Genomic DNA, 13,958 nt, shown 5'->3' on the forward strand with positions numbered 1-13,958 from the left:
TTAAAAAAAATTGGGGTATAACTATGAATGTCCATTTTGTATCTGTGTATTCAAAGTGGTTGGGATAGATATATAGTTGCATTCTCTTAATGAATAGAATGATTTTTTTCTAATGGTGTTTATAAGTAGGATCACAAGTCTGCATCTTGTACAGCAATTAACCACTGAGAAGAATGTATGCAGTGTATTATTTGTTGAAACTGTACTTTTGATTTGATTTGAAACTGTCTCATTGCTATATGTTTATCAATAAAACTTTGAAAAAAAAAAAAAAAGAAATAATACACCTTCCCCAGGGCACAGAGACAGCAATTGAGACTGGGCATGGTGGCCAGTAATCCCAGCTCTTGGGAGGCTGTAGACAGGCTAATCACTATGAGTCTGATCTAGTAGTGAGACCCTGAACATCCTGTAGACCCTTTCCTAAAATACAGAAAAAAAATAATAATACTGAAGTTCACCAACCAAAGCAACAGGTATTCAACAATGGTTGTTCTATTGCATATTGTTGTCTTCAAATGAGTTGTTCAGATAGCCAGATACAAGCATGCAAAATTGGCCAAAAATTATATAAAGTATTAAAAATGAGAAAGAGAGAACAAATGAAGTGTTCTTTTCAATAGACCAGCAGAAATCAGCAGGACAATTATTGAAGCTGTCCTATGTATATACCTAGACATTTCTTTTTCCCTTTCTTCTTTCTTCTCCTTTCCCACATCTCAATTTTTCCTTCCCTTTGAACAGTTTCTTTTCTTTTCTTTCTTTGTTTTTTAAATTAATACCATTCATTTCCGTTCTTCTTAGTCTGAATGATGGGATCTTCCAGTACTTGATCATTTTACTTCTTAGCTATTGTACATAGAGAAGAACCATCCATATGCACAATGATTCAAATACTGTCCCAGAACCTATATAGCATTTTTGAATGTCCAGAAAAATAATTTCAACCTTCATGAAAAGTTCAATAACAGCCTAGGAATTTGCAAGTGATTTTGAAGGCTAGAATTGTCCTGTTTCAAATTTTTCCTTGAGTTTTAAGTAGTATCTCCTTTTATCAAAATATTTTATCCATTGCTGGGAACAGCTGGACTCGAAGGACTTCCTTAGCTGTTGCAGCAGGATGCATCCTTGGAGTCCTCTTCTGGGCACTGAAGGTGGTGGTCGCAGGCTCCCCAGAAGACCTGCCTCTCCTTTAGTTTCTTTCTCTTCCATAGTCTCTATTGTACCTTTCAGATTTTATTTATTCCTTCAGATTCTTATACTAGAGAGACAATATGATGTTTGCATGAGTAGGTCTGATTTATTTCACTTATGAGTATGGTCTCTAGTTGCATCCATGTACCTGTAAAGAGTCATCTCCCCAGCCCCAATTAGTCTAGTTTCTTACACACTTGATCTTTTTTTTTTTTCTTTCTACTGTGGAATAAGATGTTATTTAATTTTGTTCTTCTATAGCTAATTTTTTTATGTATATGCTTTAATGATTTTTTTTTCTTCTATAGCTAATTTTTTTATGTATATGCTTTAATGATTTTTTCTTTATAATAAGTTTTGGACAATTTTATTTTTGCATATCTTGGTATGATTTTATTCAAATTTCTTGTGCAAAAGGTTTATTTTTCTTGGAAATGTGTTGTTATAAGTTCAACTTAGTTCAGAAATTTTAAATCTTTAATTATTCATTGCCTACCCCTTTCTACTTTGAGAATTCTAATTACGTGAATATAAGTTTCTTGATTTTGACACAGAGTGAACTATTATATGACTGATCTGTAAATTCTTTCTTCTTCATTTTTATTTTGGACAATTTTTAATGTTATATTCATTTAAGTTTGTAAATAATTTATTTACAATGTGCAATCTGTTGTTAATCTCATGCTACGTATTTATTTCAGAAATATTTCTCTAAAATTCACTGTCTCCATCTTATATCTTTCACATTTTGATATTTGTGTATATTTTTAATATGTTTTGTAATTATTGATTTTCAATAAAGTTAATAAAAAAAGAGAAAAAAAAAAAAAAAGAAACCATTGTCACAAAGATATGAATCTCTGAAGTGGGTAGATCCCAAGTTCCTTAGGAACATGTGATTTGCCAAGAAGCAAAGAAAAGAAGAAAGGCTTTAAGGGGATGCAACAAGAAGGGCTTCAAGAAGATGCAAGCAAACAATGCCAAGGCCATGAGTGCACATGCTGAGGCTACCAAGGCCCTCAGCAAGCCCAAGGAGGTCAAGCCTAAGATCATTCCAAAGGGAGTAAACCGCAGGCTTGCTCGACTTGCCTATATTGCCCACCCCAAGCTTGGGAAGCATATCTGTGCCCACATTGCCAAGGGTTGCAGGCTTTGCTGGCCAAAGGCCCAGGCTCCAGCCAAGGCCCAGGCTCCAGCTTCTGCTCCAGCCCAGGCTCCAAAAGGTACCCAGGCCTCCATGAAGGGTCCACAGTAAAAGCCTCTTATCTGCTGGTGTAAAGACAGAAGGACTGGTGTGACCCCTGGGGTACCTACCTGTGGGGGACTGGTGTCCGCCTGTGTTCTTTGTATAAATAAACCTCAGGTAGGAAAAATAAATAAATAAATAAATAAATAAATAAATAAATGAAATATTCTGTTGAATACAAATTCCATATCTTTTTTTTTTTTTTAAATCTATTTCTCAGTCAATGGGTAACTGAGTTGTACCCAAGATTTAGCTATGACAAATTGTACTGCTATAAACATGTGCACCTATATCAATGTGATATAGTGCTTTCAGTTCATCCAGAAAAATATCCAGACAGGAACTATCTGGGTGGTATGAGACCCCTAATACTAGTTTTTTGAGGAATCTCCACACTGATTTTCATGGTGGTTATATTGGTCTACATTCCTACCACAAATCTACTTTGATAAAATCATCACAGTACTTGCAATTTAAACAGATCTGAGAATCTGTGGAACAGATTAGAAGATATAGACACAATTAAACACACTGAGCCACCTTATCTTTGATAAAGGTGCCAAACGTGGTCACTGGAAAAGGTAGCCTCTTTAATTAATGGTGCTGGAAAAACTGGCTTTCCATGTGCTGAAGACTAAAATTAGACCCATGTCTATCACCATGCACTAAGTTATAGTCAAAATGGATCAAAGATTTAAACATTATGACAAGTGTCCCAAATTTTCTGATCAAGGAGATTATGAGGCCACAGAGGAAAGTGATCGAGGATGTAGAGTGTGCCTAAGGAGAGTCCCATGGAGAGAAAACATTCTCTCAGGCTTTCATAGAGAGCACATTGGCCAAGTAATGGCTGTGACTCATCCACATGGCTGACACTGACAAAGGTTCTACAATCTGAGGTACAGGATCTCAGGATAAATCCTGAGGGGATTTCACTGACCTTATCAGACCCAAAAGCTACAACTCTTGTTGCATAGGTCTTACTTTACCTTGGTCTTAACCATCCAGCAGAAAAGTATAAAAACGAAGTATAAGAAGTAAAGCCATGCTGTTATATTGAGCTGTAGGAGACTCAGGTCAACAATTTCTGACATTGCCAGTCAAGCGGAAGACCCAATACCATTATGGACTACTGGACTCTTTTAGAATATTTTGCTGAGTTAACACACCTATAATATTAAAATCACAGAACTAAACAAAAAAGGGGATACATAAATGAATGTCCATTTTGTATCTGTGTATTCGAAGTGGTTAGGATAGATACATAGTTACATTCTCTTAATGAATAGACAGATTTGTTCTAATGGTGTTTGTAAGTAGGACACCAAGTCCACATCTTGTACAGCAAATAACCACTAGGAAGAATGCATGCAATGTGTTAATTATTGAAACTGTTCCACCAATTTGGTTTGAAGCTGTTTCATTGCTCTTTGTTTCTCAATAAAATTATGGAAAAAAATAAACATTATGACAGAAACACTAAATCTTCTGGAGGAAAATGTAGGTAGAACTCTTAAAGGTAGAACTCTTACTCTTACACGGGTAAGAAGAGAGTTCATGAACGAAAACCAGACTGCGCGGGAAATACATCAAAGAATCAACAACTGGAATCTCATATTTTTGAAAGGTTTCTGCCCATCAGAAGAAATAAACAACTGAGTCAAAAGAAAACCCACAAATTGGGAAAAAAAATTTTCCCACTGGCCCTCAGACAAAGGATTTCTATCTAGAACATACAAAGAATTATAAAAATGTCAGCAGATGGAGCGTGGTGGTGCGTGCCTGTAATCCCAGTGCTTAGAGGGCTGATTACAGGAGGATCACTACAAGTCTGATCTGTGTAGTGAGACCCTGTAGACTTTGTACTAAATACATTAAAAAAAAGAGTCAGGCCCTCAAAATTCAAAGACCAAATCCAAAAACTCAGTGCAGAGGCCTTGGTTCAATCCCTGGTAAAACACACACACACACACACACACACACACACACACACACACACACACAGTCTAAATACATTTCCAGACAAACATGACAGAGAATTTGCTATCAGAAGCCTTGAATTAGATATCCTACAGGGGGCCGGCTAGATAGCTCAGTGGACTAAAGCGCCTGCTTAGGTAGAGCAGCAGCCTGGGTTCGCTCCTCAGTGTGCCATGCTGGCCCCACGGTGATTGAGACTGGGTGTGGTGGTGTGCGCCTGTAATCGCAGAGCTTGGGAGGCTGAAAACAGGAGAAGTACCAGGAGTCCAATCTACATAGTGAGACCTGCTAGACCCTGTAAATCCTGTACTACATACAAAAGAAAAAATTCTAAAAGCGGTTTCTTTGGAAAAAAAAAAATATCACCCTGAAAGATGAACAGAAATGCAGAAGAGTTGAGAAGCAATAGAGGATAAATACATAAGGAGACAAATTCAGATAAAGTTTGACTATACACAATAATAATAATAGTAATGGTACTTTGTGGGGTTTAAATATATGTAGAATCAAAACATTTGACAGCGATGTCAAATAAATTCAGGAAGTAAATTAAATTAGATTCAATTTAGATAAATTAAATTTAAAATGTTTTAATTTGATCATCCATAAAAGGTTAACAATGTGGACTTGTATTAGTCTTTGATAAGTCAGGATGTCACTATAATTGCAAAGAAATTTCCTAATAGTACAAAAATGTAAACTTAGATAATAGAGGGTAAAATTTAAATAATAAAAATATTTAAGTAAAAAGGTCGAGAAAGAGGAACAGAGAACAAATAGGATTAAAGGAGAGCCAACCACAGGGCAGGGTAGTGTAACCATTTCCCTGTAAATGGGTAATTATATTATGAGTGAATGAACTAAATATTCCTGCTTGAAAGATTATGATTGCCAAGACAGGGATAAAAACACTGAGAGCAAGCCTACGTGTTTTTACAAGGGCCATATCTTAAATATAAAAATTCAGAGAGGTTTTTGAGTGAAAACACAGTGCATGCAATTGCCACGCAAATGCAGTCACGCCGTGTTGGCAGAAGTGGAGACACCGAATTCTACATGTGTGCATCTCATAACAGAACTCCAAGAATGACGCCACAATGGACAACCGAAAGGTGAAAAAGGCAAACCCTAAACCAGGGTGGGGCATTGTAACACAAGCTTTCCAGCACGTGGTAGAGTGAGCAGAAGGATTTGGGGGTGATGACGTAGGCCTGGTTAGCATGGACAGAAGCTGGATGACCTGGCCGACCTAAATCCGCGGAAAAACTTTTAGCTCTCCTAGAGTTTCTTGGCTCTCACAACCTTGGTTGGTTGTATTTATCCTCTCCTTCCTTTTGTCCTTCCTTCCCTCTTCTTTTCTCTTTATACTTCCACTAGTTACCTCTAACATTTCTGAAGGGTGAAAAAATACATAATGAAGAAATCAATGTCAAGCAGATGAGGTGGAAGGTAAGGAGTCAGTCTGGGAATCTGAGAACACAGGTCTCTTTTCTGGCTCTTTCCCATCCACCCATGTAAGCTAGGTTTAAGCTCCACATAGGAAAATAGCAATAGCAGCGTCCCAGGATCCTGGGGAGGCTGATATAAAAAAGCACAGGTGCCTGGCCAGGGCCTGCACAGAGTGAGTGTGCAGTTCATTGTAGCTATTATCATTGCTATTTTTTATGACGACATTGGAAGAGAGCAGGTCTTTTCGATGATGAGGCTCTGAACTTGCCTTTCTTCCAAAATCCTCCAGGCAGACAATCTGCTGAGCCAGCTTTTTGTCTGCACATGTTGAAGAACAGGAAAGAAAAATGGATCACGCTGCTGTTTCTCCCCAGCTCAGCTCTGTAAAAAAGCTGTAAAAACAGGTTACATGTGTCCCTGGGCTGGGCAGGGAGACACTGAGGAGAATGTCCTCTGCGACAGGTTGTGGAGGGATTGGATGCTCACTACAGAGCCACTGGGATGAAGCTCTTCTATGCATGAGCTCCTCACAAAATGTCCTCAGCTGACATGCTTTGGACTGGGGCCAGAGAGGTTTGGCCCCTTTAAATCATACCAGCCTCAAAGGGCTCAAATGCTACCTCTAAAGACTGGGTCAGAGAGGGCCCCACAGGATAATAAAAAACATAACACATCCAACTCTTTGTTTTAAAACTTTTATCCATCCATCAAGACCTAGGACCATGAGAAGCTTCTGTGAATGCTCTCCGGGCACTCCAACCCCTCAGCTCTCCCTGATGTGTCCTTTATGTCTCATGACCTACTTTTACTGTTATCTTTTTTGTTCTGTTCTGCAGTTATTAACTTATGTGTCTGTCTCCCTTACCAGGCTGGTGGTTTCTCAATTTTTAATTTTTTTTTTGTATTTTAGGGCAGGGTCTACAAGGTATTCAGGCTCTCACTACCAGATCTGACTCCTAGTGATTCTCCTTTACAGCCTCCCAAGAGCTGGGATTACAGGAAGGCACTCCCATGCCCAGTCTCAGTTGCTGTCTGAGGGCGCCCCGGGGGCGGAGCCAGCACAGCAGGCTGGGGGATTGAATTCCCAGCCCCTGAGCTTGCTTGCAAGCACTTTAATCTGCTGAGCTATTTGGCCGGCCCTCAATTTTTTTTTTTTTTTTTTTTTTTTTTTTTTTTTTTTTTTTTTTTTTTTTTTTTTGGTATCTGTACCTGAAGATCCAACTCTGGGCTGAGCTCAGAGTAAAAAATGGCATAAATGAGCACTTGCATGAAATAGAAAAAAAAAAGGAATGATTCTCATATAACTATGATATATCTCATCCTCTTTGTGTCCCACACACTTGCCAGTTACATTTAAGAGAAAGCAATAAACAAAAGCAAGGTCCTTTTCTGCAGGACTAGCAAAACTAAATGCTGGTGGTAAATGCTACCTCTGGGGCCCAGAATGCTTTCCATGATTACAGAACTCTTACTTTCCATAAGAGAGCTGAATTAACAAGAGGACTTTTAGGTATTTTGGGGCATCCCATTTAAATTCTGCAAAGTCCACAGTTCTTTGTACCCTAGAACACTTTCCATTGTGCTCTGTTACAGCTTATACCTAGATGTCACCCCAAAGCCTCACATGGTCAGGGGAGGAACTTGCCAGAGGAGGCTGGATCTAGGGTGTGTGTGATGCTGGAATTAAGGGTGTGATGCTGGGGTGAAGTGTATGATGCTGTGATTAGTGGTGCCCCACCCCAAAAGTGGGTGGCACCAATCAATCATCTTATGCCCTGGATGGAAGAAGATGCAAGAACAGAAAGAAGGCATCGGCAGCTGTTTGCTACTGCTTGGCTGCCTTTGGCCCACCCTTCCAGGCCATGGTCAGGTTCTCCTCTGCAATGCCTTCTGCCATGCTGTCTTGTTTTTGAGCCAGCAGACTAGGACTGAAACCTCTAAAAACTGTGAGCTATATGACCTTTCTTCCCTTAACTTGTAGGTGTTGGGTATTTTGTCTCAGCAATGGGAAAAGTAACTAAGACATACACCATTCAAAATAAAGCACAGTCTTGTTAGAAAAGGATGTAGCCCAAGTTTAGCTGGCCCTAAATCCCCTAGGACAGGGATGGTAATTATGTGGAATGTATGCCTCTATTGCCTACCACTAGCCCAGGGCAGACGTTGCTAATCAATCATGGCGATCTTTCCAACTGAGCCTAGATCCCTTCTTAGCACAACCTCCAGAAAGCCATGACCAGTAATGGGGTCTGGCATGCAAGTTGAAACCTCACCGTACTCCTCGCCTGAGGCATTATATCTTGCTTCTGGCTCAGAGAGTATAAAACTGTGGCAATAGCTTAAGAGAACTCAAAATCCCTGGACTGATTTTGGCAGCAACACTTTTAAAAAAGCAAGCAAGCAAGAAAGAAAAAGACTGAGTAAAAGAATTGCTTTTCAAATATTTGGTTTCCAAACATATTTATTTGCAACTCCAAGTCTACTGACCATATGCATTGCATCTGTTCTGGACTGGGATTCCAAAAAGGTTTATGATTTATTAGGCTTAAAAAAAATGCATGTCTAGGTACTTCTGCACAATGATGGCAAGGAAAGAATCCTAGATATCGCAGGGCACATGTGTCCCTCTTTTAGAGAGTCAGTTTTTAGGGCCATTCACCGTGAAAAAAGATCCCATGGCTTCAATTAGAGCCAGGTGGGGCGTGGAGCTCCGTTTGAATGCAGGCGGCCTCTCACTATGAATCCCACACCTGGCTGATTCCACAGGGTCCCGCTGAGGTTCCCAGCTTGGTGGAAACTGCTTCTCTCCTGAGGGCTGGCTCAGATGACTTTGCCAGGCCTTCCTGGGTGGCCTCTCGGTGCAGGTCCTTCAGGGAACATGGCCTTTAGCCTTCAGCCCTTAAACTTTCCCCAGGAGGCCTCTGGGCTTTTTCTCCTGGCTGTACACAGCTCCGCCCCTGCTGTGCCTGCCCTGCCCCCTCCCCTCTCCCTCCTGGTGCAGAGAAGGAAAGGAGCTGCCCATCCCCACCTCTGGGCCAACGGTTACCTCTCCCTCTGCCCCCGCCCCCATTTAATCAGGTGTCTCAGTTATTCATTCATTCTCAGTTCCTTCATCTATAAAATGGAAACAAAAGTAACCCTGTCTCAGTGATTACTGTGATGATTTAATGAGCTGACTCGAAGCAGCAGAGCAGCTCAGAGGGGCTGCCCCATGAACGACGCGCCTGCCGGCTTCAGGCCTGCCCTGCATGCCTTATGGAGTTTTCATGAGACCCACATGAGGTACAGCGAAATCATATCCGGGCCCTTAACAGCTCCCACTCATGGAATCTGAGGTTTAGCTGGGCTGAGATGAGGGCCCTGAGGCCCTTTTTAACATAAGCACCAATGGTCAGAACTGGAGGTCTTCGTCTACCTGGAGGAACTCTCAATAAAGACGGAGCCCTGCCTCAGTTTTACAGAAAAGGAAACTGAGGTTCAGAGAAGTGCAATGGCCCCCCAAGGCCACATTAGCTGAGCTAGAATTTGAAGCAGACGGGTCAGACTCTGAAGTCTTGGGTATCCCAAGGCCTTATTTAGGATATTTTTGTGAGAGGACAGCTCCCATTCATCATGAGCTGGCTTCACCTCTCCTGTAGTGTGCCTGTCATTTGGCCCATCGCCTCTTGTAAGTCTCTCTGTAAAGAGAACCTGGTGACTGATTTTTAAGTCAAACGAGAAGTGACTTAAAAACATGGCACTGCTGCTCATTCCCAGCATGACTTGCGGCAGCTGAAACTGTCTGAGCTTCAGAAGTGGAATGGTTTCCTTTACCAGCGCAGCCTCCTCTGCCTCCCTCAGAGGGTTCCCTTGGCCTCTGGCCTTCTGCTGGGGCAGAAGTAAAGAATAGCAGGAGGTTCAATGTGGGAGGGGGCAGGTGGGGACACACCCCTCCCCACCCAGTCTTCCAGCTCCACCAAGGGGACCCTTCCTCTTCATTGTTCCTCTCTTCCCACTGTAGGATTCTTAGGCTGTGTAACCAGTCCTCCTTCTGGTCCTAGAGTCCAGGGCTTCGGACTCTTCATGCATGCCGTTTGTGGTAGTCACCTTTCTATCACTGTGATAAAATGCTTGAGATAGTAAGTTCATAAGGAGGGAAAGTTTATTTATGTATTGACCTTGGGAATTGAAACCAGGGACATTGTGCTGACTCATGCAGTCCAGCTTTTTAATTTGTTTGTTTGAGGAAGGTCTCGCTAGGTTACCCAGCTGGGATCAGACTTGTGAACCAACTGCCACAGCCCTGCAGTGTGCTCAGGTTACAAGTGCGCACCACTATGCCCAGCTGGAAAGATTTATTTTGCTCCCTGATCTCAGAGGTTTCAGTACCTGGATGCTTGGTGCCATCACTTTGGGCCCCAGCAGGCAGCACCAGGTGGAGACAAGTGGCTCACCTCATGGCAGCTCTGAAGCCAGGGTGTGGGTCTCAATATCCCCTTCAAGGGCACCCCCAATGACCTAAGCTCCTTCCAAGGGACCTCACCTCTCTTAGATCCCATCAGTTCCCAGCAGTGCCTCAGGCCAGTGACCCAGGTCTTAGTACATGGACCTTTGGGGGCAACTGAGATCCAAACCACAGCACTATCCCTAGAGTAGGTCAGAACCACACACTAATCTCCTTCCCCTGACACTTGCATATAGCCCCTAAGTAGACCCTTGTCAGCTGCCTGCTTGAGAGGCCAGCTCTTCCTGACTGGACTGACATATTCAGTCTCCTCATTTATAGCAGGTGTAGAATCCTGAGAACTCCATCAAGGGTTGACAAGGTATAGTCAGCAGGCCCACCACTTTTTTTGTAAGTTAAATTTTCACGGGACATGGCACAGCCATTTCCAATCCTTTATGCTTTATCTGTGGCTTTTTTCAGATGAAGGGATAAATTTGAGTAGCTGTACTGGAGACTAGATAGCCCTCAAATCTAAAATTTTTGCACTCTGACCTTTATGGAAGCTTACCAAACCCAGAATTCCATCCTAGGATAAGATACACGATTCACTGATGCTTTTGTTTATGAACTACTTGGTTTGCAAACAGAAGTGGTTTTTTTTTTTTTTTTTTTTTTTTTTTTGTCATAATTTTGTTTTTGTGAACTGTGCATGGAGAAATGAACAGGACTGCGGCCATCTGGCCCACACGAACATGAACGTGAAAATCTTTTCTTGAATCATGGTGTGAATTTAGTTCGTGAACCGAGGCCCCGCTGCAGTGGGTGACAAGCCCTTGGCACCACGCCCGGCATACAGTAAACTGCCGGTAAGTCCTGGCTCTTCTTGCCTGGGATCAGTGGCAGTGATGTGTCTTTTCTGAGCCAGGGAACTTGGGATCTGGAAAGGGGTGAAGGGAGGGCTACCATCTGCTTTGCTGGGGCATAAAATCCTTTTTAAAAGCAAGATTTCCTGGTGGCTCATGGCTTCTTGGGCAGGAATCTGTTCTTTCTCCTTCTCCCTCTCAGCTCCCAGTGGAGTCAGCATCTCTAAATGTTTGCTGTCCGGTGAATGAACTTAATTAACCACCCATCAGTTGGAAGGGTGGGACTTTGCAGAGACCTAGCTTATGCAAATTAGGCTGTGTGGGGGAAGGGCGCAGCTGTGTTGAGTCTCTGTTTCTGCACCAACCCGGCTTTCTGGAATCTGTGGTCTCTGCTCTGTCTCCTTGGTCACCCCTGCTGTATCCCCTTTCTTTTTTAGCCTTCCTACCTTTAGGCTCACCCCATCAAAACCTCCAAAGTCATCTTCCTAACTGTAAATCTACTTGTGCTCATCTTGCTCCAGCAACTTGCTATGGCTCCCCACTGCCCACAAGATGATCTCCAAATGCTTCAGCAGGGCATTTGAAGCCCTTCCCTGCTGGACCTGGTCACTGGTCCTGGCTCAGCATTTCTCAGCCGCCCTGTACTGCTCCAACATGCTCCAGTTTTTCTGGGACCTGAGCTGCATCTTCACCATCCCCCTCCTCCTGGGAGCACCGGTGTGCGCCTCTTGTTCTACTTGTTATTCTGGGCCTCTCTGGAGTTCCGTCTCTTTCTTGAGGCTTCATTACCCTTCTCCAAGCATGGCTGGGTATTTTTCTCAGGCTCCTCTCTTTGGAATCTCAGAATTGTCTGTTTACCTATTCCCCTTCCATGCCAGACCTCTGAGTGAGCAGGCGTTCTGTGGTGGCCCAGCCCTGGCTGCAGGACAGAGTGGTCAGTGAGAGGATTCCTCCATCAGCCCAGACCCTTCCTGCCTCTTTGCCCTGTTGTATCCTCCTGAGTATACAGTTGGCCCTTAGATGCATGTATGGTTTCAACCAATCTTTGATGGAAACCATTTGGAAAGAGAAATTGCATCTGTTCTGAAAGTGACTGTTTCTCTTGTCATCACTCCCAGACAATGCAGGACAATGCAGCATAGCAACTATTTGCATAGCACTTATGTTATGTTATAAGTCATGGTAGAGATTATTTAAAGTCTGCAGGAGGATGTATGTAAGTTCCATATAAATATATTCTATTGTATGTTTAGGGATTTGAGCATCCTCAGATTTTGGTATCTGTTGAGGGGTTGGAGGGTCCCAGTATTCTGTGGACACTGAAGGACAGCTATATACACCCAAGTCCCTGGACCTCTTAGAAGCTACAGAATATACCAGTTGGGTGGAGACAGTAAGGCATGCATTTTTACCTCATTGTTGCCCAAATACTTGGACATTTCTGCAAACCCAAACAATGGCTGGAATGAAAGCCACATTATTTAAACACTAAACTGAAACATTCCTTGAAAGAGGAGCAGCCACTCATTTGAATCTCAGAGCTCCTGAGGAAATCCACTTACATTCAGTGGTCCTGTCTGTGAGTCCAGCCTCTTGTGCTGAGGAGGGTATGGGGATCAGGGGATCTATACTGGAAGTCCAGGTTCATTTTATGACTGAAATGACACCTCACATTGTGCAATTTTATTTTCTTCTGTCCAAAAAGATTATGTCAATCTCTATAGAAATGCAAGCAAATATACCTTGAATGCCTGGGAGAAGTGGTCAGTCAGGGTCCAAGTGGGTCTTTTTCTTAGAGTCAAGTGTCTTCTATGTACCAGACACTTGACGTTATTAATCCCCTCACCAGCCATTAGATTTATTTTTTATTAGGCCCATTTCACAGGTGAGAAAATTGAGGCTTAAAATCATAGGGACAGAGCTACTGTGAAACGATGGATCAAAATACAAACACAGCACTGTCCAGTTCTATGACACAGTCCTACTTCATATCCACTTTCTGGGTTACTTCCTGGGCTGGCGACCCAGGCTGTGGTAGAGCCTGTCCCAGGGTCATCAGCGGGGAAGGTGAGGTAATTCATGCTCTGCAAAGCCTGGTTCTTCCCCTCACCAGAAGCCAGGCAGGAGGTGACTTTGTGCAAGCTCAGCTTCTGGCTGTGGAGTCCAAGTTGACCTCATTCTGTCTTCTTGCTCCATGGGACAAATGGACCTTTTTGTTGCTACAGATGCAACCAGTGGAGCAGGTGGCCAGCCCAAGAGAAGCTTGGAGGCTGAGGTGCCACAGCCAGGTTCAAGATGGAAGGGACAGAAGGTCTCCACTTCCACCCTCCTTTGTTTGTCACTGCAGTCCATCTCTCTGTCTCTCCTGGCTCCTCTTTTCTTCTGCTCCTCCCCTGCCCTCCTTTCCTCACCTCTTCCATGTCTGTTCCCTCCTCCTCTCTGCCTCTCTTTTCTTGCCCTTCTCACCACCATGCTATCAACCTTTGCTCTTTCTCCTTTTCCAGTCCTTCTCTGCTCTTTCCTTCCCCTTCCTGATTTTCTCTTCTTATTCTTCCCTTCCTCTTTTCCTCCTTGTACATGCCTGCCCTCTTTCTCCATCTCTCAGAATCACATGCAGAAACCTTTGATCCTGATTTCCTTCCAACATTCTCACTCAAAAGACAGATTAACGAGAAGGTCACCAGTAAGCACCAGCCACTTCCTTCCCATGGATCCTTTTCTCTTCAGAAAAAAGGGGTGGGCACATCTCTAAAATTTTCTCTGCTTCTCTTTCCATCTCTGTCTCTCTGTCTCTGTCTCT

At 42.9% G+C, this 13,958-nt stretch overlaps 1 pseudogene; it reads right to left on the reverse strand.

Moving 5' to 3' along the window:
* Positions 1 to 972: 972 nt before the first annotated feature.
* On the reverse strand, positions 973 to 13,578 carry LOC111814689 (annotated as a pseudogene).
* Between the last annotated feature and the right edge of the window lie 380 nt (positions 13,579 to 13,958).

The sequence above is a fragment of the Octodon degus genome, unplaced genomic scaffold (genome assembly GCF_000260255.1).
Source record: "Octodon degus isolate 3935 unplaced genomic scaffold, OctDeg1.0 scaffold00425, whole genome shotgun sequence".
NCBI lineage: Eukaryota > Metazoa > Chordata > Mammalia > Rodentia > Octodontidae > Octodon > Octodon degus.